The sequence below is a fragment of the Orcinus orca genome, chromosome 11 (assembly GCF_937001465.1).
Source record: "Orcinus orca chromosome 11, mOrcOrc1.1, whole genome shotgun sequence".
Lineage (NCBI taxonomy): Eukaryota > Metazoa > Chordata > Mammalia > Artiodactyla > Delphinidae > Orcinus > Orcinus orca.
Genome location: NC_064569.1, coordinates 68,528,747 through 68,555,051, shown reverse-complemented (window position 1 = coordinate 68,555,051; position 26,305 = coordinate 68,528,747). Strand labels below are relative to the sequence as shown.

General features: G+C 36.5%; 1 long non-coding RNA gene and 1 other non-coding gene across 2 annotated transcripts; both read right to left on the bottom strand.

Annotated features, from left to right (window-relative positions):
- Positions 1-1,533: 1,533 nt before the first annotated feature.
- On the bottom strand, positions 1,534-12,999 carry LOC125960387 (uncharacterized). Its single transcript, XR_007469966.1, has 3 exons — positions 12,870-12,999; positions 10,931-11,027; positions 1,534-1,596 (listed from the first exon to the last, which is right to left on the bottom strand). It is a non-coding gene; the product is annotated as an uncharacterized LOC125960387 (long non-coding RNA).
- On the bottom strand, positions 12,475-12,581 carry LOC117196910 (U6 spliceosomal RNA). The gene has a single exon (XR_004477337.1). It is a non-coding gene; the product is annotated as a U6 spliceosomal RNA (small nuclear RNA).
- Positions 13,000-26,305: the final 13,306 nt, after the last annotated feature.

Sequence of the window (26,305 nt, the reverse complement as noted above, 5' to 3'; positions counted from 1 at the left end):
TGCTCAAAGCCAAGAACCATCACTCCTCACCTGGACTATCATTATTGCCCTCTAATTGGTCTCCATGATTGTATTTTCCCAATCAGTTCTAAATAAAGAAGTTGAAGTTGTCTTATGAAAATGGAAATCAGATCATGTTTTATTAGGCCCAAGTTCTTCTAATGGCTTTCACTGCCCTTATAATAAAAACCAATCTCCTTAGTTGTGGCACTCAAACTCTTAGTTGCAGCATGTGGGATCTAGTTACCTGATGAGGGATCGAACCCTGGGTCCCCTGCATTGGGAGCGCAGAGTCTTAGCCACTGGGCCACCTAAGGACACAGCATGCTGCAACTAAAGATCCTGCACACGACAATGAAGATCCTGCATGCGGCAACTCAGACCCGGCGCAGTCAAATAAATAAATACATATTAAAAAAAAGAAAAGAAAAAAAATAAAGAAGCCAATCTCCTCACACAGGTTAGCTCCTGAAGGATCTGGCTGCTCCCAGCCTCTAGATCTCATCTTTTGATTCTCTCAACTGTGCCCAGTGGGCCCTAGTCACTCCATGTTTTTGTCAGTTTAATGAATTCACAAAGTGCATTCTCATCTTAGAGCTTTTACATGTGGTCTTCCCTCTGCCTGGAATGTTCACCTTACTTCTTTTTCTCATTCATATCTCACCTTAAATATCATTTCCTCAGAGAAATCTTTCCTATGCAATCCATCCCAAGCTGTCCACCATTCAGTCTCTTTCTTGTATTTGTATTTGACTTTCTTCAAAGCATGTTTCACTGGCTAATATGTTTACTTGTTTATTATTTGACTCCACAATCCCCTCCTTCCTGAATACATGCTTCCTGAGTACAGGGATCTTGTTTTCCCCACAGCTGTAGTCCCTGTGCTTCTATCACAGTAGGCAGGTCCATGGTAAGTGCTTTTGTTGCTGTGGAAGGAACTGAAATATTATTTGTGCGGCTACATTGTGGCAGGTAGGAAATGGCTAGGGATGAGGCTCAGAGGGGTTAGAGTCTTCAGAAAATTATGAGCCATATAAGACTCTGTGCTTTGTCCTAAAAGCAATTGGCAGTCACTAAAATGTTTACATCAGGGGAGTAACATTTTTCCAACTTGAATTTTAGAATTTTAGAAAGATCAGTCATTTCAGTAAAAATATTAACAGCAGTGGATGATAATAGTAATAGCAGTAATTAAAATAATAATAATGACTATAATAGTAGCAGTAGTTATAAACAGACCCTTGTAGTAAACACTAGTAATAATACAAGTAACTATTTTGTAATGTAACCTTACTGTGCACCAAGCTCTGGCACATGTACTTTGTATATATTATCTCTGGTATTTAATAGCCATAATAGTAATTCCTATCTTTTATATGTAGTGCTTTCCCTTGGCTAGGCATTTTTGTATGAAGTTTTCTTGTATTCAATTGTTTAATCTTCACAACCTCTGAAGTACTCTATAGTTCCCATTTTACAGACAAGAAATCCAGAAATTGGTCTCGCAAAGACTGACTCACCTGGGGCGATAGGAGTATGTAGGTGTGTCGTAGTGAGAAGAGAGCTGAAATCCAAGTATAGGATCCTACTGTGGGGCTGGCAGAAGTCAGGGAGAACATCCACGTTAATACTTTTATCCAAGTACTACATATGCTTAAGAATCCAAGCCTCAGTGGATTTAAATAGTTTGCTTCAAATCATGAAGCAAGAGTAGAACTGGAATTTTGACTCAGTTCTCTTTACCTCAAAGGTTTATGCTTTTTTGGGGGGCTATATGTATATATTATGAATGGAACTGTGTTCTGCAAAAATTTATTTATTAAAGCCCTAACCCCCAGTACCTCAGAATGTGACTGTATTTAGAGATAGGACTTTAAAAAGGTAATTATTTTAAAATGAGGCTGTCAGGCTGGGTCTTAATCCAACCTAACTGGTATCCTTCTAAGAAGGGGAGATTAGGATTTACAGAGAGGCACCAGGGGCCTGTGTGTACAGAGAGAAGTCCCTGAGGACCCAGCAAGAAAATGGAGATCTGTAAGCCAAGCAGACAGGCTTCAGGAGAAATCAAACCTGCTGACACTTTGATCTTGGACTTCCAGCCTCCAGACCCATGAGAAAATACATTTTTGTTGTTTAAACCAACCAGTCTATGGTTTAAATAGATTTAAATAGTGCTGCATTTTGTAATGGCTACTCTAGCAAATTCATGCTATCCTCCTTACTCCTCAAGTTACAATATTAGTTAAAATGTTTTCAAATTTATTTACTTAATATTTTATGTAGGGCAAAAATTAATGCTTCTTTTTATTTTAATAAAAACTTTCTCTTAGAATTTACGTACTTTGTAAGGTATGTATAAAGGATCCTACTAATCATGCTTCCCCCAGTCTGTATTTCTACAGATTTATTGTCAAATTACATTTCTATTACATGTAGAATGTTCAAAGGTGCACTCTTGGCATCTACGGTATTATGCCTATAGCAACTGCAGAAAAACAAAAATCACCAAAATAAGAGAAAATTCAGAGTACTTTTCTAAATAAAAGAAAATAAAATTTTATCTCAAGTACAACTTAAATTCCTCCAAAACAATACAGATTAATACAGAAACAATGTAAAGATTAATGTACTTTGCAAAAGAAAAGTACTCACAGGTGTCCTTTATTTTGCTCTCCTGCCTTTTCTATTTCTGCTTTGGCTTGAAGTTTTGCTTTGACTGTGAGCCTAAAAATCCTCACCTTCCTGAGTGAGGCTTAATTGCCTCTTGCAGTTAAGATTAATTACCTATTTAATATCTAAGAAGATGAATCCCTGATGCTAAGTTTTATGATTTCTTCCTCCACCATAATATCATACCCTCCTCTGGGGGTGCGGATAATTAAGCCCTTAATAAACTGCCTTATTATAACCTATTTCAACTAATGCCTTATTTTTCCCTCCTTTTAAATCAAACTTTATTCTCAGTGGGATTTTCTTTCTAGGTGTGTGTGTATTGGCATAGGAATGGTCATTATCTTTCCCTTTTGGGTAAAACAGCTCTAGTTTGCTATGGTCTAAGCGAGCTGCCTTTTGTTCTGTATTGATGCTAACCAGCTAAAATGGAATTTCCTCTGAGTATAAAGGTATGTGGTCCACCCTAGGTCTGTGATCAAATTTCACATACCACCCACCTAACATGCATCTCTCTGTGTCTTCCCATTTTGGCATCTCATAAATTTATTCAGCCACCAACAAAGAGCCAACTGAGGCTCTTTGAGGTCTTCTAATATATCAGGCAACATGCTAAGGCTTAAGTATCCAAAGGTGTTTGAGACAGCTTCTGACCTTAAGCAGTTTATCATAGTTAACAAAACAGATTAACAAATGATGACTGTGTACACAATCCTTAACTAACTTTGATGGAATATAACTTTTCAATTACAAATGTACATAAGCCACACTGCTCTGCCTCCTGTGATCCCCAAATCAGGAAACAACTAGGCATTTGGTATCCATTTCCTGAGATGAAGGTCATTATTGCAGAAAAGTAGGAACAGGTAATTAAATTGTAAAAGTCTGGACTTCAGGAGAGGAAGGCAAGAACTCAGGGCAGAAGACAGAAATTTGGAAGAATGCATGATGAAGAAAGACCATTTCTCAGCTAGGACAGAGGGAAGGTAAGTGAAAATGGATGGCTCTGACACTGAGGAGAGCTGGGTTAAGATCTGGATGCAAATAAAAGAACTGCAAAGACTGTAGCAGAAAAAGTCAGCTTCCAGAGGTTACCCAGCCTCCACAGGAGCATCTGCAGGAGACAGCACCAGTTGGACAGGAGATAGAGACCTATCACTTAGCCTCAATTTTAGTTAATATAACTTGTCATTCCTGACATTGGATGCTTTCTCAAGTTCAAATGAGAAGAATATTTAATTTAGGGTAAAATAACTTGGTTAGAAACTTACTGAATGACTATGAAGATATACACTAGGTCTTCAATACTTGGAATTTGTGTTCATAGTTTTATACACAGAATTTATGATGGGTACCAATTTGGAAATTTTTTCAAGCCCAATTTTTAAAAATTGAAGTATAGTTGATGTAAAGTATTATATTAGTTTCAGGTGTACAACAATTTGATATTTTATGGATTATGTTGCATATAAAGTAATCATGAAACACTGGCTATATTTCCTGTGCTGAACATTACATCTTTGTATCTTTGTTGTTTTAAAGCTAGTAGTTTAGGTCTTAGCAATATTTTTTTGGATATGTCTCCTCAGGCAAGGGAAACAAGGGCAAAAATAAACAAAAGGGACCTTTTCAAACTTAAAACCTTTTTTAAACTGAAGAATAGTTGCTTTACAATATTGTGTTAGTTTCAGGTGTACTGCATAGTGATTCAGTATTTTTTGCACATTCTACCGCATTATAGGTTATTACAAGGTATTGGGTATAATTCCCTGTGCTATACAGTAAATCCTTGTTGTTTATCTATAGTAGTTAATATCTGCTAATCCCATACCCACAATTTGTCCCTCCCCACGCCCTCTCCACTTTGGCAACCACAGGTTTGTTTCCTATGTCTGTGAGTCTGTTTCTGTTTTGTATATGCATTCCTTTATATTATTTTTAAAATTCCACATATAAGTGATATCATATAGTGTTTGTCTTTCTCTGTCTGACTTATTTCACTAAGCATAATATTCTCTAGGTCCATCCATGTTGCTGTAAATGGCAATATTTCATTCTTTTTTATGACTAATATTCCAGCACATATATATATATATTATATAGTAAATATAATAATAATACTCCATTATATATATATACATATATGTATAAAAGCAAAAACTTTTAATTTGGTCCCGTATGTTTATTTTTGCTTTTATTTCTTTATTTCTTTTGCCTGGGAGACTGATCTAAGAAAATATTGCTATGATTTATGTCAAAGAGTGTTACGCCTATGTTCTCTTTTTCTCTTCTAGGAGTTTTATGGTTTCATGCTTTTGCATAGCAAAGGAATCCATCAACAAGACAAAAAGTCCACCAACTGAATGGGAGAAGATATTTGCAAATGATATGTCTGATAAGGGGTTAATATCCAAAATATATAGAGAACTTATACGACTCAGTATAAAAAAAAAGATTAAAACTGGGCAGAGGACCTGAATAGGCATTTTTCCAAAGAAAGCATACAGATAGCCAACAGGCATGTGAAAAGGTGCTCAACATCACTAGTCATCAGGGAAATGCAAATCAAAAACATGGTGAGATATCATTTCACACCTGTCAGAATGTCCAAGCCCAATTTTCAATCACATTTTAGGGTTGGGTTTGGAAACAAGAGCAATGATTATGAAGGAGATTGCGGGACAAGATTTGTGCCAAAATTGCTTTTGGTTGTCAGTGGCTGGGGCAGGCCACAGTGCCAGGAGTGGGCTGGGGATAAGCAGAGAGGTCAGCTGTATTCCAGGGAGTAGGATGGCATTGAAGGCATTAGACTGAGAGGGGAGTGGGGAGAGAGGGAGAGAGAGGGAGAGAGAGAGAGAGAGAGAGAGAGAGAGACTTAGATCAATATTTTACTTTGTACTATGGCAATCTAGCTTCTGCATATCAACTCAGTTTTTTTTTTTTTTTTTTTTTTTTTTTTTTACGGTATGCGGGCCTGTCACTGCTGTGGCCTCTCCCGTTGCGGAGCACAGGCTCTGGACGTGCAGTCTCAGCGGCCATGGCTCACGGGCCCAGCCGCCCCACAGCATGTGGGATCTTCCCGGACTGGGGCACGAACCCGCGTCCCCTGCATCGGCAGGCGGACTCCCAACCACTGCGCCACCAGGGAAGCCCAACTCAGTTTTATTAATAATAACAGTGATCACATTCTAAGTGCTTTGCATATTATATAAGTTCTTCATAACAACCCTATATGGTTGGTAATATTGTAATATTCATTTTATAGATGAAGACATTTAGTTACAGAGAGATTAAGTGACATTGCCAAGGTGGAGTGAGAGTTGGAGCAGACTGACACTGGAATCTGTGCTCTTAACCATTATTCATTTAATTATTTTTTCAGTTATATTTTATAGCACTTCATAAGGCAAAAGTAATGCTATTTATCAGTTGAGGGATTTCTGAATATATTTTCTATATTTCAAAAGTCCAGTGTATGTTACTGTGTTTCTGAACTAGAAATCTGTTTCAGTTTCAGTTCCTCCAGGAGCCAACCCTGAAAGAAGGATTCCACTGCATTCCTGGTAGGGCGGGGGACCATGAGATAGTGGAAGGATGACAGCCAATAAACCTATGTGATGCACCTTAATCAAAGCATAAGAGCTCTAGTGAAGGGGTAAAATATATGTCTCAAAATTACTTCTCTGAGGGGAAAGGGCGCTAGAGTATTTAGACACCAACTCCTGTCAGGTCATTGGTTGAGAGCTGTTCTTGGGGTGGGAGTTTAGTTCTCTAGTTCTTCAAGTCTGCTTGACGTCAAGTAACAGGAGGGTGCTGGAGTGCATACAAGTGGTGAGGTCCAGGGGATATGGACGGGGCATCTACAGCATTTGCTACAATGTCATTACTGGTGGAATAAAACACCTTAGCCATTTAGAAATAACAGGAATCAGTTATTTGCTGCTTTTGGAACTAGACTGCTCAGTTGTCAAGAATGATAATTGTAATAATATCAGCTGACATCCGTTGAGCTCTTACAGCATGCCAAGTTCACTTCTAAGAACACTAAAGGCATTAACACATTTAAACCTCATTACAATACTATGAAATACTATGAAATAGGTACTATTATTACCTCTATTTTACAAAGAATGGCCTAAATTTACAGAGCTAATAAATGGTGGAGCAGAGTTGGGAATCCAGTAGCAGGGTTTCAAAGCCTTGCTCTCAACCATCCAGCTCTCCCCCCATTTGTTCTCTCCTTTCATACCATTCACGGGATTTACTTACTCTACTTGCACTTGGGATGCAAGGAAGATGCAAAAATTGTGATAAAATATATTCCTCTCTCTTTCCAGCAGCTTCCCAGGGGGCTTGAAACTGTAGTAACCAAGCAATTGTTTGATCAGGACATTGCTTTTCTGAAATAGCGTCTGTTATAGAATAATGCAGACTCCTGGACTTAGAAGAAAATATGCTATTATTCAGCCTTTTATTCTACTGATTGGTTTGAACATCAAAAATCGAAAGTTTTTGTCAGAAATAAAAAAGATAGAATGAGTAAAATGTGACTATTTCCATCTTGAGCTATGGAATTGTGAAGTACCTAAGGAAAGGCTGAAAATCCCATGATGTGACATATCCTCCAGGTAATAAACTCTGGCCTGCTAAAATTACTGATGCCTATTTAGTTTGACACACAGTGACTCTGATGTCTTTTTATTTTTTTAAAAATAATCAACTTTTATTTTCCTTTTCTCTGAACCTACCCTCTTCATATGAACAACCTAGTAGAGAGTTCTTCATATTTCTCATTTTCACCAAAAGCATATATATGATATATAATTAATTTATATGCATATGTTTATATATGGGAGTTCTTATTTTCCATGTTCTTGATATACAATAATGTATTCAACTATTCTATTATCAATAGATATTAAAATTATATTAATTCTTTTTTTTGTTTTTCATTGTATTTATATTTGTTTTCTATTTACATTTGTTTGTTTTCTATTAACTGTTGAACCTCTGCTTTAAACAATCACCAGCAACATTTGAGTAAATATTGTGCAAGGTGAAAACCTTTTATTGTCACTCCGTATCATACAGGTGGGCCCCTTTATGTTTGCTACTAGCCCTGCTCTAGACTTCAGGACATTTTCTACAATATCACATAGGAACACTTCAGAAAACTTCTAAACCAGAGTCCAATAGGAGAAGAAGGCACGGATCCTCCATCCTCATTATTTCCTATAGAGACTCCTGCCAGGACCAGAGCAGCTTGCTGAATACACACACAGTCTATAAATGTTCCAAGAGAGGGATACAATTCACTGTTGCAACCTTGTAAATGGAGGAATATATTTTCTAGTTTTTGCCGGGCAAGGTGAATTTTCCTTTTCAGATGTTTATGCTTGTTTGGGAAAACCAGCTGCCCAGCACCTGGAAATCTTTAAGCCCGTGGGAAGCAGGGTTTGGGTGCAGGCATTGCCTCACCATTCATTAGAGTGAGCACTCAGAATCATTTTCGAACAATTCTGCCTGTTGCCCCACAGTTAGCTTTTTCCCAACATCCCTACCGGCCATAGGTATTATTGTTCTTTTAAACTTTCACCTGTCAGATGAGTACAAAGATGTTCTGTTATTGTTTTGTAACAAACCACCCCAAATTAGTGGCTTAAAATATTGACAACGTCTTCTGCGGAATATGCGGTGTGGGTTGATTTGATAGAATTTGTTCTTCTCTGCCTCATTCAGCTTCAGTTGGGCTGGCTTAAAGGCTGTGCAGGGAATCATCCAAAACCTTGCTCACTCACGATCTGGCAAAGTTGACGATAGTTGTTGGCTAAGATTTCAGCTGGGGTTAGTAGCCAGAATACGTACATGTGGCTTTTCCAAGAGCTCTTTGGCTTCTTCATAGTATGGTGGCTCAGCTCCAGGGCAAGCATTCCAGGGGAGAACTCTCAGCACAGGAGAGTCATTAATATCACTTCTACCTCATTATATTCATTAGAAGCCAGTCACTAAGGCTAGCTTATATCATGGAGAATTGGACTCCACCTTTGGGAAGAATTTCAAAGAATTTTCAGTCATGAAACCATCACAATAGAAATAATTGTTTCTCTAGTTTTCATTTTTCTCACTACTTATTTTCAGCATCTTTTTGTTTGTTCATGTATCAGTTTTCTATTGCAGAATAACAGAGTACCAGGAGCTTTGCAGCTGAAAACAATACCCATCTCACTCAGAAGTTCAAGCATGGCTCAAAAGGATTCAGAAGTTCAGGCATGGCTCAGAAGGATTCTCTGCTTAGAATCTTATAAGGCTGAAATCTAGGTGTTGGCAAGGCTGCAATCTCATATGGAGGCTTGACTAAGGAAGGGTCTGTTTTCAAGCAGCCTCTAGGTGTTGGTAGAATTCATTTCCTCATGGCAGCTTTTTTCTTCAAAACCAGCAGTGAAGAGAGTTAGTCTCTACTGCTTCAAAGTTAGGTCAGATCCAGGCAGGACAATCTTTTACGTCATTAACTCAAAGTTAACCATTTAAGAACCTTAACTCAAGTGAAAAAAATCCCTTTACATTTGCCATATTCTATTTGTTAGAAAAAAGTCACACTTCCACCTATACTCAAGGGAATGGATGCTGGGGAATTATGGAGGCCACCTTAGAATTTTGAGTGTCACAGTTGGCCTTATTTATTTATTCTTTGTAAATTGTTTCTTCATATCTACTTTTTCCTGTATGGTTGTTTATTCCTTTCTGGCCAATTTGTAAAAGCTCCTTATATACTATAGATATTATCCTTTGTCTTTAGTTTTCATCAAATATATTTTTTTCCAAATCAAATCTATTATTTGTACATTGACTTTATTTATAGATTTTTTAATCCATAAAAAATATTTTAAAGTTTTATCTTTTTCCTTGAATTATCCTTGTGAAAAATTATTCAACTAAATTTGTGCTGTTGAACATTATAACAACTAGTCACCTGTCCTTTAGATTTAAATTTATATTAATTAAAATTAAATAAAATTGAAAATTTAGTTCCTCAGTTTCACTGACCACATTTCAAGTGTCCCATGTAGCTACTTTTTAGACAGTAGAGATATAGAAATTTCTATCATCAATAGTTCTACTGGACAGTAATAATCTAATTGTTTTTAATAAAGAAATCCTGTAGATATTTAAAAAAATTATTTCTTATATTTTCTACTTATTAATTTTACATTTTAACTATATTAATTTACATTAATTTCTTCCTCTGATTTTTTTGGTTTATTTTATATTTCTTTCTCAAATGTTCTGTAGGCTGAGTAAGAAATTCCTTTCTTCCTTCCTCCTTTTCTTCATTTAATTATTTATTATCAAGTTCATTAAGGCTATACATTTACTTTTGAATTCAATTTTTCTGAATCTTAAAAGTTTTAAAATACAGCTTTTGGATACAAGGATTATATAGGTATAAATTTCATCATTTCTAAATTGTTAAGATCTTTTTATGATTTATTTTCAATTTTATCGGATCATTATCAGATAACTGTTAATATAGTTACCTGATAACAGCACAACACTTGTTTTAAATATGTATAATTTTGGTGATAAATATTTGGTGATAAATATTTCATGTTCATACCAAAAATAATGCATATTCTTTATTTACTTATTAACGAGTACTAGATAGAGTCAATAATTTTTATCATATTTCCCAATTCTGCTGTGATTTTACTTATTTTACTTTTCTGTCTATTATAGTTTTCCAATTTGGAAAAATTTGTCTCTTAGTACAATTATATTGTTATAACGGTCTTTTTTCTTTTGGATAATTTTTGCATAATTTATTAGTTTCTATGTTATATGTACATAAAAATAAAGGTTTATCATATATTTTATTAGACACTTGCATCATATTTTATGTATCCTCTTTATTATTATTACACTTAAATTCAATCTTAGCTAATAGTATTTCTTTTTGTTTGCACTTGCTTATTATTGATTTGTCTATTATTCCTTGGTTTCAAACTATCTTATTTTGTTTTAAGTTGTTGCTAGGTTGTTACCAGTGAAGAGTCTAGACTTAATTATACTATTGTTATGTTGTTCTTTTGAAACCTAATATAACTGTTTTGACTCTCCTTGGAATATATATATATATCTTACCCCTAAACCACCATATTTGCTTAGTCATCTCCACATACATCTTTGTATATAGCCATGCATGGTCATGCTCCACAGACTACCATTTCAACCTTGCTCTCCTATTAATGGCAACTATACTCACCTTGCTTGCACTTGTCTTCTGCTATTCAGAGATTAATCATCCTCATTGTTACTGGGATTTCAGTCCTATAACAGCATCTTGTAACAAGAATCCTAGTCTAAAAATGAAGAGACATGGCTGAACATTTTATCAGTGCTGCTGCCCACTCACAGTGCATTCCTTTTTATCTTTAAATGACAAGTCACAGGCCTCCTGAGGAAAGACAGCTGGCGTAGTTTATCATCTTTCATAACAGATCCATTCTACAATACCCACTTCAGGCACGACCATTTTTCTCCACAATCTGCCATGGCAGTTCTAGCATCTTCTTTACTGTGTGTGGTCAATCTATTTCAAAGTGTCCAAGGGACATCTCAGAAACATTTTCGAATTGGTTACTAGGACCGAAGTCAAGGTTTAAATTTTGTGTCATGAAAGAGTTTCCATATTGGCAAACTCTTTGTTTTTCACCTTTATATTCTGTGCCCCTTGATTCAGCTCCCTCAGGATCTGCTCCCAGTCATATCCTCCCACTTCCTGTTGCTACGTGACTTATGGCAGCTCTTTGTCATGTAGCCTTTCCTCTCTTAGCAGGCCTAGCACTTCTCCAGTTGGTTATCTTATGATTTGATCTGTTAAGCAGGTGGGGTTATTGGAGCCTATGTTGAAGAAGACAAAAATTGCCTGGGACTCACCTGCCCAGAGCACAGCTAAGAAACAGAACATTTTTTTAAATGACTCTGAAGTGTCACCATAGATGTCACTAAAGCTCATACATTGTTTTGATCCTCACTTAGAGCCCATTTCCCTTTGTAGGGACCCACTCAGCCCCCAGAGTTAGTATGAACATTATTTTAAACTAAAGACTTTTGAGATACAGCAGATATGGAAAGCTTGGAGCTTCCCTTATCTGACTAAAAGGCAGAAACTTTGGAAGTGAAGCTGCCATAAATCCCCTCTTTCAGGAAGCTTCGCTCGCAGGAGAAGACCAATCATTCTCACTGGATGAGAAATTGCATTTTTCTTCCCTAAAAAAGGTTCATTTGTTCTTCCCATAGAAGCCCTCTCTCCCCCTTCCCTTTCCCTGTTAAGCTGGTATATAAACTTCTATTTCGAGATGTTCGGTGAGCCTCTTCATCTGAATGCTCCCACACGCATATGAATAAAACTTGTGTATTTTTCCTCCGGTGGGGGGGAAACTGCCTGGGAAAGCACATCTGAGGGTTCCATATAGTCCTAAAGCAAGGGGCTATATTTTATCCTTCAGCAAGAGGATAAAATATAGTGCTACTTTTCTAGGTCTAGAAATTTCAGAGGGACTTGGGCCCTCAAGATATTCTAGTTCATCTACCTAATGTTCCCATCCCAAGTCTCAGGATCCTTCATAACTATAATCCAAATTTCATGAAAGAGATTTGCCAAGATGAGTACTCAACCTTCTTCTATATTTTTCTGTTCTTTAAATAAACTTCTATGCCAGTCTCTTAACATGATCAGCCCTCCCATTATAGGAAATGATTGTTTTATCAGATGTTACTAAGGAAGCCTCTGACTCACATTTTTATTTTAATATGGAGTGCTTCATGAATTTGCATGTCATCCTTGCACAGGGGCCATGCTATTCTTCTCTGTATCTTTCCAATTTTATTGTATGTACTGCTGAAGTAAGCACTGACTCTCACATTTTTATTTAAATTATTGGAATTGATGTTTGATCACCCCAAGTCTGCCACTTTTTCTTTTCAAAGTACCAGTGTTGCTTACCAGCAGTTATCTAATTTCTCAACTATTATCATTACTATAATAGCCATATTTCTCAAAGACCAGAGATATTTTATTGATCAGATATCAAATGTCAGTGCACCCCTTTCCAACCGCAGATAAGTCAAATTCGCTAGAGGTGAAAGTTTTAAGAATTGCAGTTTCACAGTAGACCAGTGACTGTCAATTTTCTACCTACCATCTGAGATGGGGTCTTCACTTCAGCTGGCCACCAAATTTTCAACTCCACAATCCCATTCTAGATCAGCTTCCTAGGGATCACTTCTTACATCCTAGAAGTAGAGGTTGAGACAAAGATTCAGGCGTGCACGATGTACTGCGTGAGTGCTCTGCAGGAAAATCCTGTAAGAGAACGAAGGAAGTCAAGTAGGTGAGGGGAAAATCTGAGCAAGGATGCAAACTAGTTTTGCTGTGGTACAGACAGGGAGTAGCGGATATTCCTAAAGAATGAATTACCCCGTAGAGTTGTACACCTTGAGACTAAGGGACAGAATTTTGTATAATTTTATTAGTCAGTAAATGGGAAGGGGGTGGGGAAACTGCCCAAGTGTTTCCAGGCAGGTTGCTTCCCTTCAGCCAAGGGCAGTTCTTCTGAGAAGGCCACAATTATAAGCCATTCATTTCAGTACTCACAGCAGATAGCGGATAATAAACTAGTAAAGAGGACAGGGTGAGGCACCAAAAGCTTTTATCGCATTCCTGAAGTATAGTTGAGAAGCACTAGTGTCAGTAAAATTATGAGACTGGAAAAGTTCAGACAGAACTTTCATAAAAAGAAGTTTATTAACGCCATTTTGAACATTTAATTGTAGACCTTAGGCTCTTTATTACTTATCATGATGATTTCTGACTTCATCATTTATTGGAGATTCACTATAGGTTATTAATTTACTTACGTACACAGGGCAACAAAAGAAAGATAAGGCATAATGTTGCTCTCATGAACTTTATAAGTTGCCAGCATGTCAAGAAACCATGAAAAAATTCCAATAGTAGTCTCATAACAATTACTATTGGCTGTCAAGGGACACAGACATCAATGTGATATCAAAATTTTTGCTAAAAACATCTCAAGCACTCAGGAGGGAAAAACTTGAAATATTTTTGCTGTGTCTTTTTAACCAGTAAAATTGTAAAAAAATATTTCTTCTTTCTGAAGAATCAATTTGAGTTCTTTAATGTAATCTGGCGTCACAGAGCTATATAAAGGGAGCAGTGAGACTGGATATTTTGTTATAAGCAGGTTATGACTTTGGAAAAGAATGGCAATTTTTGCAGTTTTAGTCTAAATAAATAACAATCACATCACCATTACACAGTGTCACTTTCCCTGTTACAGCAGTTAGTGTTGAGTTTTTTTCAGCTAAGCTCACTCAGCAGTGGCCTGCCACAGATACTGAGTGTTAGAGAGCTACTCTTCTATTTAAATCTTCTTTGGATGAGAGAGAGGCTAGTCAGACTTCAGTTAGGAATTTATTTTTGATTAAGAGCAAGGCTCATAACAAATAAAGTGACCAATATCACACATGGAGAAGATTGGTATGAGATAACATGAACTGAAAGCTCTCTTTTTTCCCGTTATTCACAATTTAAAGATCTATTTAAAATTATGCCAGATTATACCCACTCTGAATAGGAATGCATTTATGGAAAAATGGGAAACACATCTTATAGTCAAAATTTTCCTAACATTTGCAGAAGAAGAGTCGAAAAATGGCACACAATGCCAGGAGGGTGCATTTTCCATACACTTCAAAAGCTTTTTGTTGTTGACAGGCTAGTGTATTACACTGATATTTATAGGAAAATATTTTCCAAGACTGTTTCCCACTCCGATGTTTCACAAATGGCTACAGTTGTTTTTGTTTAATAAACTGCTTCAAAGTCATTTAGGTTCAGGAAATGCTAGCTTCAAATTAGATTATATTTGCTGCAAAATCTCTGGGAGAATTAATATAGGTGCTATGAATCTCTAACTGAAATTAGAATTATTTAAGCTGTTGGACTTTGGAACCCATTTTTCCTGGAGCACATCATGTGGCAGGTTCTGAGAAACATTTTTGAGAGAAGCTGCATTAAGGTACATTCTACAATTACTTCTTAAATGTCACTGTAACTGAATATAACAGTACTTCAAAGAATGTCAATCGGTCTGCTCAGGAGATAGAACTATGCAGTAATTTGAACAGGGAACATTTAATATAAAGAGCTTTTAAGCGTAGTGGGGATTAGATTAATGATAGATAAGCTGGTAAAATGTTAAGAGAACTCTATAGAATATGGGAATAGCAGATATGTGTTGGCCACTACCAGAACACCGATGGAAGAGCCCACCCTCCATCCTGACAGGGCTGAAAGCTACACCTTTTTGGAGAAGGCATGGCCATTTCTCACTGAAAGGCAGAGACATCATTGTGATGAGGTGCTGGTGGAAGTTGCTGGAACTCTTCCCTCTAGAACTTGCTGGAAATCAATTCTCTGGGGTATAGAAGAAAGCCATTCACAGAAAGATGTCTCATGGAAACATTCTGCCGTGGAACTTCCTGAGGGGATTCTGGCGGAAGCTGCTTGCTGCTGAGGACTGCTGGATGCTATACATGGCAAAAATTGGGCGATAGACAAGTTTGCAAGAGCTGTAGGAGCCTGATGCTGGAGAAGCAGTGTGTGCTCTAAGAGCCGGACACTGGAGCAGCCGAGAAGCTACCCACACCACAGTTAATGCAGTGCTGGAGAGGCCAAGTATTCAAGTGCAATGCATGAGGCTTCCAAGTGAGTGCTATAACCAGGAGGAAAAGCCCTCTCTCCTGCAAAGCTATTGACAAAGCTTACTGCCAACTGGCAAGGGAAAAATATATTTAAAGTGCCAGATTTGTTTTTGCAAAGCAGGTAAGGAAGGGTAAATTCTGAGGTGAGAGACATTAAGTTGATAACTGGCATTTAAAATTATGAAATTTAGAAGAAAATAAATCCTTGTGTTCTGTATTCTTTGTTTACTTTGATGACATTGTACAGACATTAGGACTCCCTCCAAAACTGTGGTTTTCTTTTAAATAATAGGAACAGTCAAAGTGATTAAGAAGATTTTTTTTCAGAAAAAGTCTCAAAATGCTGCTTCTAGTTTCAAGGTAAATTCGATATGAGTACTTTGGGTTACTAATTGCAGAATACTCAACTTAGCTGCAAGCAACAGGGTAAACTACTAATAGTCACATAAACAAATAAGTACTGATTTTTCTCACATGACAGAAACTCTTGAGATAAGCCACTTCAGGCATTAGTTTGATGGATCATCCGTTTAAAGGCTGCCATATCTGTGATTCTCTTGGCCTTTTCCTCCTGCAGACCACATGGTTCTTCTATCTTCAGGAATCATATCTGCAACCAAGGCGGAGAGAAGAAATAATATATGAGAGCAGCTAGGTCTGACCCTTTTAAAAGCAAAGGGAAACTAGAAGCTCTCGGCAGGCTTATTAGCCATAACTCTGTCACACAGCCACTCTTAGCCAGGATTCTGGCTGGGGAAGCAAGTTCAAACTATGTCATTCTCCACAGTGGAGGCTTCAAGGAGAATGGGGTTTTGGGATTTTTTTTTTTTTTTTTTTTTTTGGCGGTACGCGGCCTCTCACTGCTGTGGCCTCTCCCGTTGCGGAGCACAGGCTCCGGACGCGCAGGCTCAGAGGCCATGGCTCACGGGCCCAGCTGCTCTGCGGCAGGTGGGATCTTCCCGGACTGGGGCACGAACCCGTATCCCCTGCATCGGCAGGCGGACTCTCAACCACTGCGCCACCAGGGAAGCCTGGGTTTTGGGATTTTTGTTTGCTAAGCCAGTGAATAGTATCTTCTTCACAAGAGTTTCTTGAGGATGTAAAATATATTGCTAAAATAATGTAGCTGATAACTTTAGAATACAGTAAAAACAGTGGGGGAGTTTGGTAAGCAGAGGAATAGCTGCCTCCAGAGATTACTGTGGAACTTATAAATATGCTAGTTTACATGACAAAGAAGAATAAAGATTGCAGATGGATTTCAGATTGCTAACCTGCTGACCTTAAGACAGACTATCCTGGTGGACCCCCTATAATCACAACAGTCGTTATCAGTGGAAGAGGGAGGCAGCAGAGGAGAATCAGATAGTGATGTATCTAGGAAGAATGTTGCTAGAGATGCAAGGTTGCAGGCTTTGAAGATGGAGGGAGGGGACTCTAGCCAAGGACTGTGGTCAGCCTCTAGAAGCTGGAAAATGCAAGGAAATAGATTCTCCCCTAGAGACTATAGAATGGAATGCAATTATGTCGACACCTTCATCTTAGCCCAGTGAGACCTGTGTTGGACTTCCGACCTACAGAACCGTAAGAAAATACGTGTTTGTAATTTTGAAATCACCAAGTACATGACAATTTGTTACAGCAGCAATAGAACACTAGGGAGAAACATAATGTAGATACAACATTGGGAGACTGCATTTTTTCAACCTTTCAACTTCATATTAGATTCTTCTTTGTGATTCTTTCCAGAAACATTTGTTTATATATTGGATAGATTCAAAGTTTAGATGTAGCTAACTGAAATTCTAGAAATTTATTAAGTTCATTCATAATTATTTATTTTCTATTGCAGAACCAAAGGCAATGTATGGGAATCTCATTGGATAACTAAGACATAAAAGTAATCCTTAGACTTGACACAGAGATATCTGAATATTTATTATCAAGTCTTTTCCTTGATTTTTTTCATTTTAACAATCTATTTTTAGTGTGTAGACTGATATATCCCAAATGTTTAAAGTAGGAATTTTAATATTAATGGCAATATTTTATATATTTTTTTCCAGCTGTGATTAAAAAAACCCCACAGGACAACTCAGTGGCAGATGTACTAACCATGCAGCTATATACATTATTTTATAACCAAGTTTTTTTCCAGATGCTGAGTAGCTTTAATGTTACAAATGATTAAAAATAGTATCTGTAGTCTCTGAGACTCTCTGATCTGTCAATATTAAAAAAAATCACACAGACTGTTATAACTTCGTATTATACTAATTTTTTCTTACATTGAGTAGAACTAAAAGTAAATTTGCAATAAAATATTTTAAATATCCTATTCCCATACAGGAACATTTTGTATCTAAAGAAAAAAAATTAAATAGAGCACTTATCACTATAGAGTAGATTTAACCACTCTTGGCCATTTTTTTTCTTTCATAGAACATATATCTCCCCCCTTCCCAAATTAGTTCATTCTTAATATAGTGCAGACAGTTCTTAGGCTTTGGATACATTCTGATATGATGTAAATTCCTTGCTCTACTTTTTACTTTCAGGTGGATTTTGTCAAGTTCTATGCCTCTCTAAATCACAATTTTCTCATTTGTAAAATTGGTACGATATTACAAAATACATAAGACTTAGGAGTTTTCACAGAGTAGGCACTTAATCAATTGTAGTAATTATTATTAAAATATAATACTAATATTTATTTTTAAAAGTAAAACAAAACAGATATATCAGTTAGGTGGTTTAACAGAAACATATTCTGTACAAAATATTTCTTTCTAACAAGATGTGTTAAATATGCCAGCGATTTAAGTTAGGAAATGCATACCTTAATGTGCATTTGTTCTTCCTTTTTTGATAAATAAAAAATTGTCTAGGTTAGATATAGGCCTCATAGGATTTCCAGAGCACTTAACTTGGTAGTGTAGGATGTACACTGCAGAGTACACAGTTGAGAACTGCATTTAAAGAAGTTTCTTTTTAGCTAACAGAGGAAAGACAAAAAAGTAAAGCTAAGATGGTACCAGTGATATAAATTTAGAATACATATGTGCTTTGGTTTACACACACACACACACACACACACACACACACATCCCTCTTCCAGAAAATAAATCAACCAAAATCACTTTTCTACCCTGTACCACCAATGGCTTTGAATTTCTGTAATCCTATCAAAAAAACTGGACTAAGAGAACAAGTTCAATGTTCCCAGTTTGATCAATGTGAATAGGAGACTTTAAAGAAGAACATGTTACTTCTATTACTATTAATAATAATTACAATTATAATACAATCACCTAGTATTTTTGTGTGATTACAGCATACTGGACTCTTTACTAAGCGCTTTATATGTATTGTTAAATCATTTTAACTTCACACCAATGTTATTAGGTACGTACTATTAACATCATCTCACTACACAGATGGGCAAATGAAGCATGAGAGGGATAAATAATTTGCTTAAGGTGACACAATACAGTTAGTAAGTGGAGGATGTAGGCTATAATAATGATAGTATATATTTTGTATTTGTTATTTAGTTATATGAATAGTTGGCTTAGGGGGCAATGGGAGGGAACTATTAAGTATATGCTTAAAAGTTCTAGCTCAAATATTTTATATGACCCTTCATGTAATTGATGATATGTGAGCAGTAATTTGTACTAATGAATTTTCTATATCCATAGCTAAATGTCTATTACAAATCAAAGGCTGCTGATAAACTTGATATATCTTTATTAAATACACTGATACTTTAAAATTATTGTATGTAAGTTTATGGCAATGAGTTGTCGTTATATATATATGTATGTTGCTAATTACTCTAAGACTTTTTCTTTTATTAAAGAATTACTTTTCAATGATGATTGTTTGATGCTTACATTCTCAAATTTCATTTTGCTTTCAAATTGTGCTCACTTTTCTGTGGACAAATATTTGGATGATCCTGTGGATAAAGACGTACTTTGTCCTAGGGATAAAGTACTGAAAATATTTCATAAAACCCACTGAGAAAAACACAGTACTCTGTTACTCTGTTAAATAAGTGATGGTAAGTTATAAAACACATATAAGTCATGCCCACATATGTTCATGACTGGCTAGCTGGTCCTACTTGTGTGCTGAGGCTGGTATTGTAATTATTTAAAATCAGTCTTCAGTGGAATGAAAACAAGAATATAAAAGGGAAAAAAACTATTTCCTGACATGGAACTACCAAATTAAGGACATGGTTGTCTGCTCCCTGTACGCTGAATCTTATATCCCGATGAGCCGTATTGATATTGAATGATTTTCCGTATGGGGCAAACCTCTAAGGGAAACTTCGACAATTAAACAAAAAAGGCTTTACTGAGTGACAGCCACTTTAAAAAAGTAAAGTTACCCATATCTTTCTAATTTTAGCCTTCTTTTACTTCCAGTGCTTGAATTGAATATGTGCTATTCTGAATTGAACGCTATTTCTATTTGAGTTAATGTCTTCTTAAAATCTGTGCTTGCATTTGGCAAAAACGATGTGTTGCTACTTATAATAAACATCCTTGTTCTTTCTTAGTATCTCAGCTCAATTATAAAGAGAAAAAAAATCTCAAATTAAACTGTTAACCTAATGTTAATTCTTCTCCACATAACTTCTCTTTGTGCTTTGCTTTTCTTTTGTTAAGAAAAATTATCCAAATTTGAAATGTAACAGGTGAATGGACTTTCCTCCTTACAAATCTTGCATATATTTTAAGGTCTAGAAAACAGACTCACCCAAAACTTATTTAATTTTATAAGAGTAAACACTGTGCTTGACTTAATATTTTATTTGAGTCCTGAAAACTGTTAACTGTTACATGTGAACTTTTAGATTTTTGTTTGGTAGAAATATATAAACACAAATGTTACAGTTTTGTGGCCTTATAGGACATAAGCCAGTTTTGTATCTATTAGACAATTCATTTCAACATTCTGTTGACAGACTAACTATATAAACCCTTGGTTCTCAAATTCTTCTTTTAATTAGTCTTGTCCTACTGGCTACCTCTTGAATAATAAAACTGAGTATAATCTTTGACAGATTTTCATGTTAGACTTGTATGAAAGTCACACTTTAATTTTTCAAAAAGTATATTTTCACATCTTTTTATTTATTAGTTTAATGTTTTTTTCCAAAGTTAAACCATTGAATGAATTTTTTCTAGATCTTGGGGTGTTAAGCATTATGTTTGGGTTTTTTTTTTTTTTTGGTAAAATTATCTGTCTTTATGAGGAGTGACTATGAAGTCAAAATCTTTATAAAAGCAAACATACCAGGACTATAGACATAAAATACTGTCAGAACCAGTTTTTCAGTTACTTGGTCCTTAATTTATAGTTATAAATCATTTCATTTTATTGTGGTAAAATACACATAACATAAAACTTACTATCTTAACCATTTTTAAGTGTACAGTTCAGTGAAATTAAGTACATTCATATTGTTGTACAGCTATCACCATCACCCATTTCCCAAATACATCATTTGGGAATGATCTATTTGGGAAATAGATCATTTTTCACCCAAACCAGTATTATACAGCTTAAATATCCCTCCCATTTAATACACTCAGTTCTTAATGAGTTTAGGTTATTACCAAAAATTAAAACTAATTTCAAATGTAACAAAAAGCCTCATCAAAGAATAAATTTCTAGTTTCCTTTTTACCAACAAAAATGCAAAAAAAAAAAAAACCCTCAAAATTCAGTTTGAAATCACTGAAAACAGACAATTTTTTTCTGCAAGGCGGAAAACATACAGATTTCCCTTAGAAGCATATATTATCTTGGAATTCTTGAAGTTAGCTCCCTTAGAAAGGCCTGCGAGGAAATCCTTGTCATTAGCAGCATTCTTTTCTTCTACCATTTCCAATTATGGTTTTATGGTTCTTAGGCTTCTACTGTTGAGTTTTTGTTGAAGTTTCTTGTATAGCTGATGCCCAGGTTGCTGAAATCCTTTCCTAATTTTTGACCTTTACATTTGCCACTCCATCATTCTACTTTCCTCAGACATATTCCTCATTGAAGTGGGTGTATTCATTTTACTTCCACTTCCATTAAAATTTTATTAGGCTACAAAGAAGAGACATATTCACATATTGCACAGGCTTGGGTAATAATTTATTTAAATTTTATTCATTTCTTGTTATATTCCCTATTGTAGCTCCTCAGGAGGTGAGAGTATGGTGGTTCAGAATTTTTAAGGTGTATGAACTTGAAGAAGTCAGTAATAAGGACTGAAATCATAGGAGCACAAGCATCTAGTATCTTTGGTCAAGTTGAGACTGAGGAATAACGTTGCTCTCTGTCAAAGAGCCACGTGGCCCGTATAGGGATCTGGGTCAACTAGGTCTCATCTCAGCAATAGAATAGTATGGAATGCTAGCTTCAATTCAGTGTGGAGGGGCCAGATCAAAGGAGAATCATTCCAAACTAGTAGTCTCCCTCTTGGGTCTAGAAGTCGGAACTAAATCCTTTCTAGATTACTAGCCCTTAGATAGTTAGAGGAGGGAAATTCAAGAGGGAGATGTTGGGTTTTCTTCTAATAAAGCATATGAGAGCCCAATTACCTGAAAACAAATTGCACCGAGATTCACAAAGAAGCACATCCCAAACCATACCTAATTTTTGTATCTATATTCATCTTGCTATCTACATTTCATCAAAATCCTTCTAGAATTTCCATGTGTTTCCTATAGTTATTTTGTGTATTATGGAGTTTGATATGGCGGGTAAAGAGAGAAAAAACTAGAAAAAGAGAAGAAAGTTAAAATGGGGAGACAGTGAGTATAAAGGGAGCAAATCATAGTATCTCAGGGATCCTCTTCCAATCTAGAATCTATTATTTTTGTTTCAATGTTTAGTTTCCTCATATTTTAGTACCTATTTTTTTCAATTCTAGATATTTTTGGTTTTTCTTCTTTTTCTCTCCTTCATTTAATATGATAATTCAGAGAAGTCCATAGTTTAATATCATAGTACAAAGTGAAAACCATAACTTTAAAATAACCCAAGTTCATTTGAAAATAGCACTGGAAGCAGAGGGTGTAGGGGGAGGGTGGCAAGTTCTCTTTCCAGTTTCCAGTGATACTAGCCTTGCCTTTGTTTGTATAATCTAAAGGTAAAGCACCTACATGAAAAACTCTAGAATGATGAGATGATATAAACAGAATTTCAAAAGCTTTTTGGAATTGTATTTGGGATATTGAGGTCTTATATATAATTACATATCCAGATAGTATTTCAGTAGTGAGAGAATAAGAGACTTAGAAACTATGGTCGATGATAGGCTGTGTAATTTTACAAAACTATCTTACTGTTTTAAAGCTCATATTCCTTATCTTTAAAAAATGGAGAAAATAAAGCAAACTTGATGGATTTTGGTGATCAAACAAGATACTGACATAACTAAGGGGATTATCCTATAGGATTCACTTGCCTAAGCCTGGTTTCCATTATGGATTTTCCCTAAGCATTCCCAGGCTCCTATCTTATACTCTTTCTTCCTCTTCCCAGAATAGTAAAACAATGCTTAATTTCAGTTTGGTAAGGAAAATATATAATGAATAAGTGTGTTATCTGCTTGCAAAGGGAACAATCATTGGGAATAAACAAGGCAGGGGACAATTTTATAGACAAATGGACATAGAGAGTTCAAGGATTCTGGCTTGCTGAGAGTGGCTCTAAATGTTGTTGGTACTTTAGTAGGTTCCAACTATCCTGGCCCTGGATAGCCAAAACAAGGAGCTCAAAAAAGAAACAAAAATTAAGATTTGTATATAGAGGGGAAAAAAACACCTTAAATTAGAGCTGGCAATTGGTGTTTCCCAGAGCCTAAATTAATAGAAAAACAACCTTAAATGCCACTTTCTGAATGAAGACTTTGTGGGTGGCTTTGCCCATATTGAGGTATGTGTCCTTTTTTATGGAGGTGAGTGTCCATATCTATAGAAGATCCCCTGGCCTTAAGCAAGGCATGAAGCTTTAACAAGCACCAAGAATACAAGCATGGCTGGAGTGAAGAATCTAGCGAAAAGAGAATTTTTTGTATTCACTCCCTTACAGCTATAAGGAAGGCAAAGCACTTATTTGCTGTATCGTATCTTGTATTTCAGTGATTCTATGGAAAAAAATTTTTTTTACTCTTAACCACTATGTTTTATTGTCTCTCCACTCTTTTCTTTTTTTAATTAATTTTTATTGGAGTATAGTTGCTTTATGATGTTGTGTTAGCTTCTACTACACAGCAAAATGAATCAGCCATACATATACATATATCCCCTTCCTTTTGGATTTCCCTCCCATTTAGGACACCACAGTGCATTAAGTAGAGTTCCCTGTGCTATACAGTAGGTTATCATTAGTTTTTTTATACATTGTAGTGTATATGTGTCAGTCCCAATCTCCCAATTCCTCCCACCCCATCCCTTTTCCCCTTGGTATCTGTGGAAAATTTTAACTGTGGACCTAGAAGAGTGACAGTACGTTGGTTGCCTTTAATTTGACTCCATCTAGACTAAACCCATGGAGAGACTAATCTTGAATAAAGGATGAAAAATAATCAGTCATTCATTCAGTCAATACTAATTGAGGAACAGCCCTGTGCCAGGCATTCATTGTTCTAGGCACTTGATCATCAAAACAACAAAACAGAAAAGGAAAACCAGAGAAACATTTAGAGTTGACTTCTTAACAGTATTAATAATATCCATTATCAGAGAAATTGGGAATGCACCTTTGAAAATTGGAGTACTAGCTATATGAAAACAAATCTGAACATATTTGAGAAAAGAAGACCTTGAATGTCAGTTAAATATAATCAGATAAATATTTTTTTGAGATTCCAAGTGGTGTAGTATAGCAAAGTACCCAGGTAATATTTGGGTCTCAAGAAAATATACCATAAAAATGTGTGGAAATCGGACTCCAAGGAAAGACATGGGAATGATGACACAAAGAAAAACAGGGGAGACAATGTTAGCTTAAGTCTGAGATTTGGCTAAATATAATGTACATGGGAGAATATCTCCTGGGAAGGATTATCCAATCAAGAATCTGAAACTGGTCACGAGTTTGGAAGAGTTGATGCCTTTGGCAGTCCCCAAATTCATGGTTTCAAATCTCTCACTGTGGGGACACAACAAGATGGACTCGACTAGAAAATGCTAATAAAACAATAACTGGACCAAAAACCTAAAAAAGGCTACCTGACTCAGCAAAGAGTGCTCACCATGGATAGTAAGGAAAGAGCCAAAATTAAGTAGGTTTAACTGTACACACTAGCTGAGCCTTCCTGAAGCCAGTAGACGAACAGTATCAGGAAATAATCCACTGGAATTCTCTCCATCTAGTGTGTGGAGAAAACAGTGAAAACCCAGTCAAGGGCTAGAACATTAGAACACTGAGGAAAAGACATCATGAGGACTGAATGGTCGAGATATTGGTTTTCACCACCTCTCTAGAGAAACAGATTCATAAGTTTCTACAGCAGCTTCAGTTCAGAATCTGCTGCAGGTGATTCCCCAGAAACAAACTGAAGATGCGATGGCCACTTTCTAGCAGCAATTCTCTTAGTTCTGAATTATTTAATGAACACATGCACACACAAAGAATTTGCATTCTATTCAGCACTGAAATGCCAAAAACAGAGTTAAAGAGGGAAACAGAAATTAAGATCTCAATAAAGAGGGGGAAAGGCACCACAGATTAGAACTGCGAACCAGTGTCTCCATGCCTACGAAGGTATCGACTAATTGAGAAGGCAGTAGGGACTTAAATGCCACTTTCTGAGGGAAGATGACAGGATTTGGTCCTCTTCAAAAGTATGATATAGGCAGAGTATGGAAATGAACTGCTCTTGGGATATTACTCTCAATGGATAACTTCAAAGTCGTAAATCCCATTCGATGGTTATAGATTAACTGAGATATTGCTGAGGCTAAAGCCAAAGGCTCTGTCTGCCTACCCTCTATCACCGACATAGCAGTGAGTCTGCGGCAACCCTAATTGTATTCTGGGAAAAACACTTTGTGTCTGGACTGACTGGGGTAGGAAATGCAGACTGGCTTGTTTTCTGAATTTAGAGGATGTTGCTCAGTGCAGTGATAATCTTGTGAGGATGATTAATTCTTTAGAATCTTTAAATGTTCAGCCTATGAAATACTTGGCATTAAATTCATGTCATGGAAGCACAAGCAATTGGAGGGAGAGACAGCACAGGCTGCAGCTGCTGAGAAAAGCCACAACTCCACTTGTTTTTTAAAATACATTTATTTATTTATTTTTGGCTGCGTTGGGTCTTCGTTGCTGCACGTGGGCTTTCTCTAGTTGCAGCGAGTGGGGGCTACTCTTCGTTGTGTTGCGCGGGCTTCTCATTGCAGTGGCTTCTCTTGCTGTGGAGCACGGGCTCTAGGCATGCACGTTTCAGTAGTTGTGGCAGGCAGATTCAGTAGTTGTGGCTCACGGGCTCTAGAGAGCAGGCTCAGGAGTTGTGGCACAAGGGCTTAGTCGCTCCGCGACATGTGTGATCTTCAAACCTTCCGCACCAGGGCTTGAACCCATGTGCCCTGCGTTGGCAGGTGGACTCTCAACCACTGCACCAGCAGGGAAGCCCCTCCACTTGGTTTTGAGAAACATTCCAGCTGAGACTAAGCACAATACAAAGTAGAGGGGGTGGGGTGGGTAGATTTTAGCTTTCAAATTTCTCTGAATTCACAAAGTAAAATAATTTAATATTTGGCCTTAATTCCCTTTATAGTAAAAACAATGTTATTTCTGATATTTAATTTGTCCTTGGGAATTTGATAAGGGACAG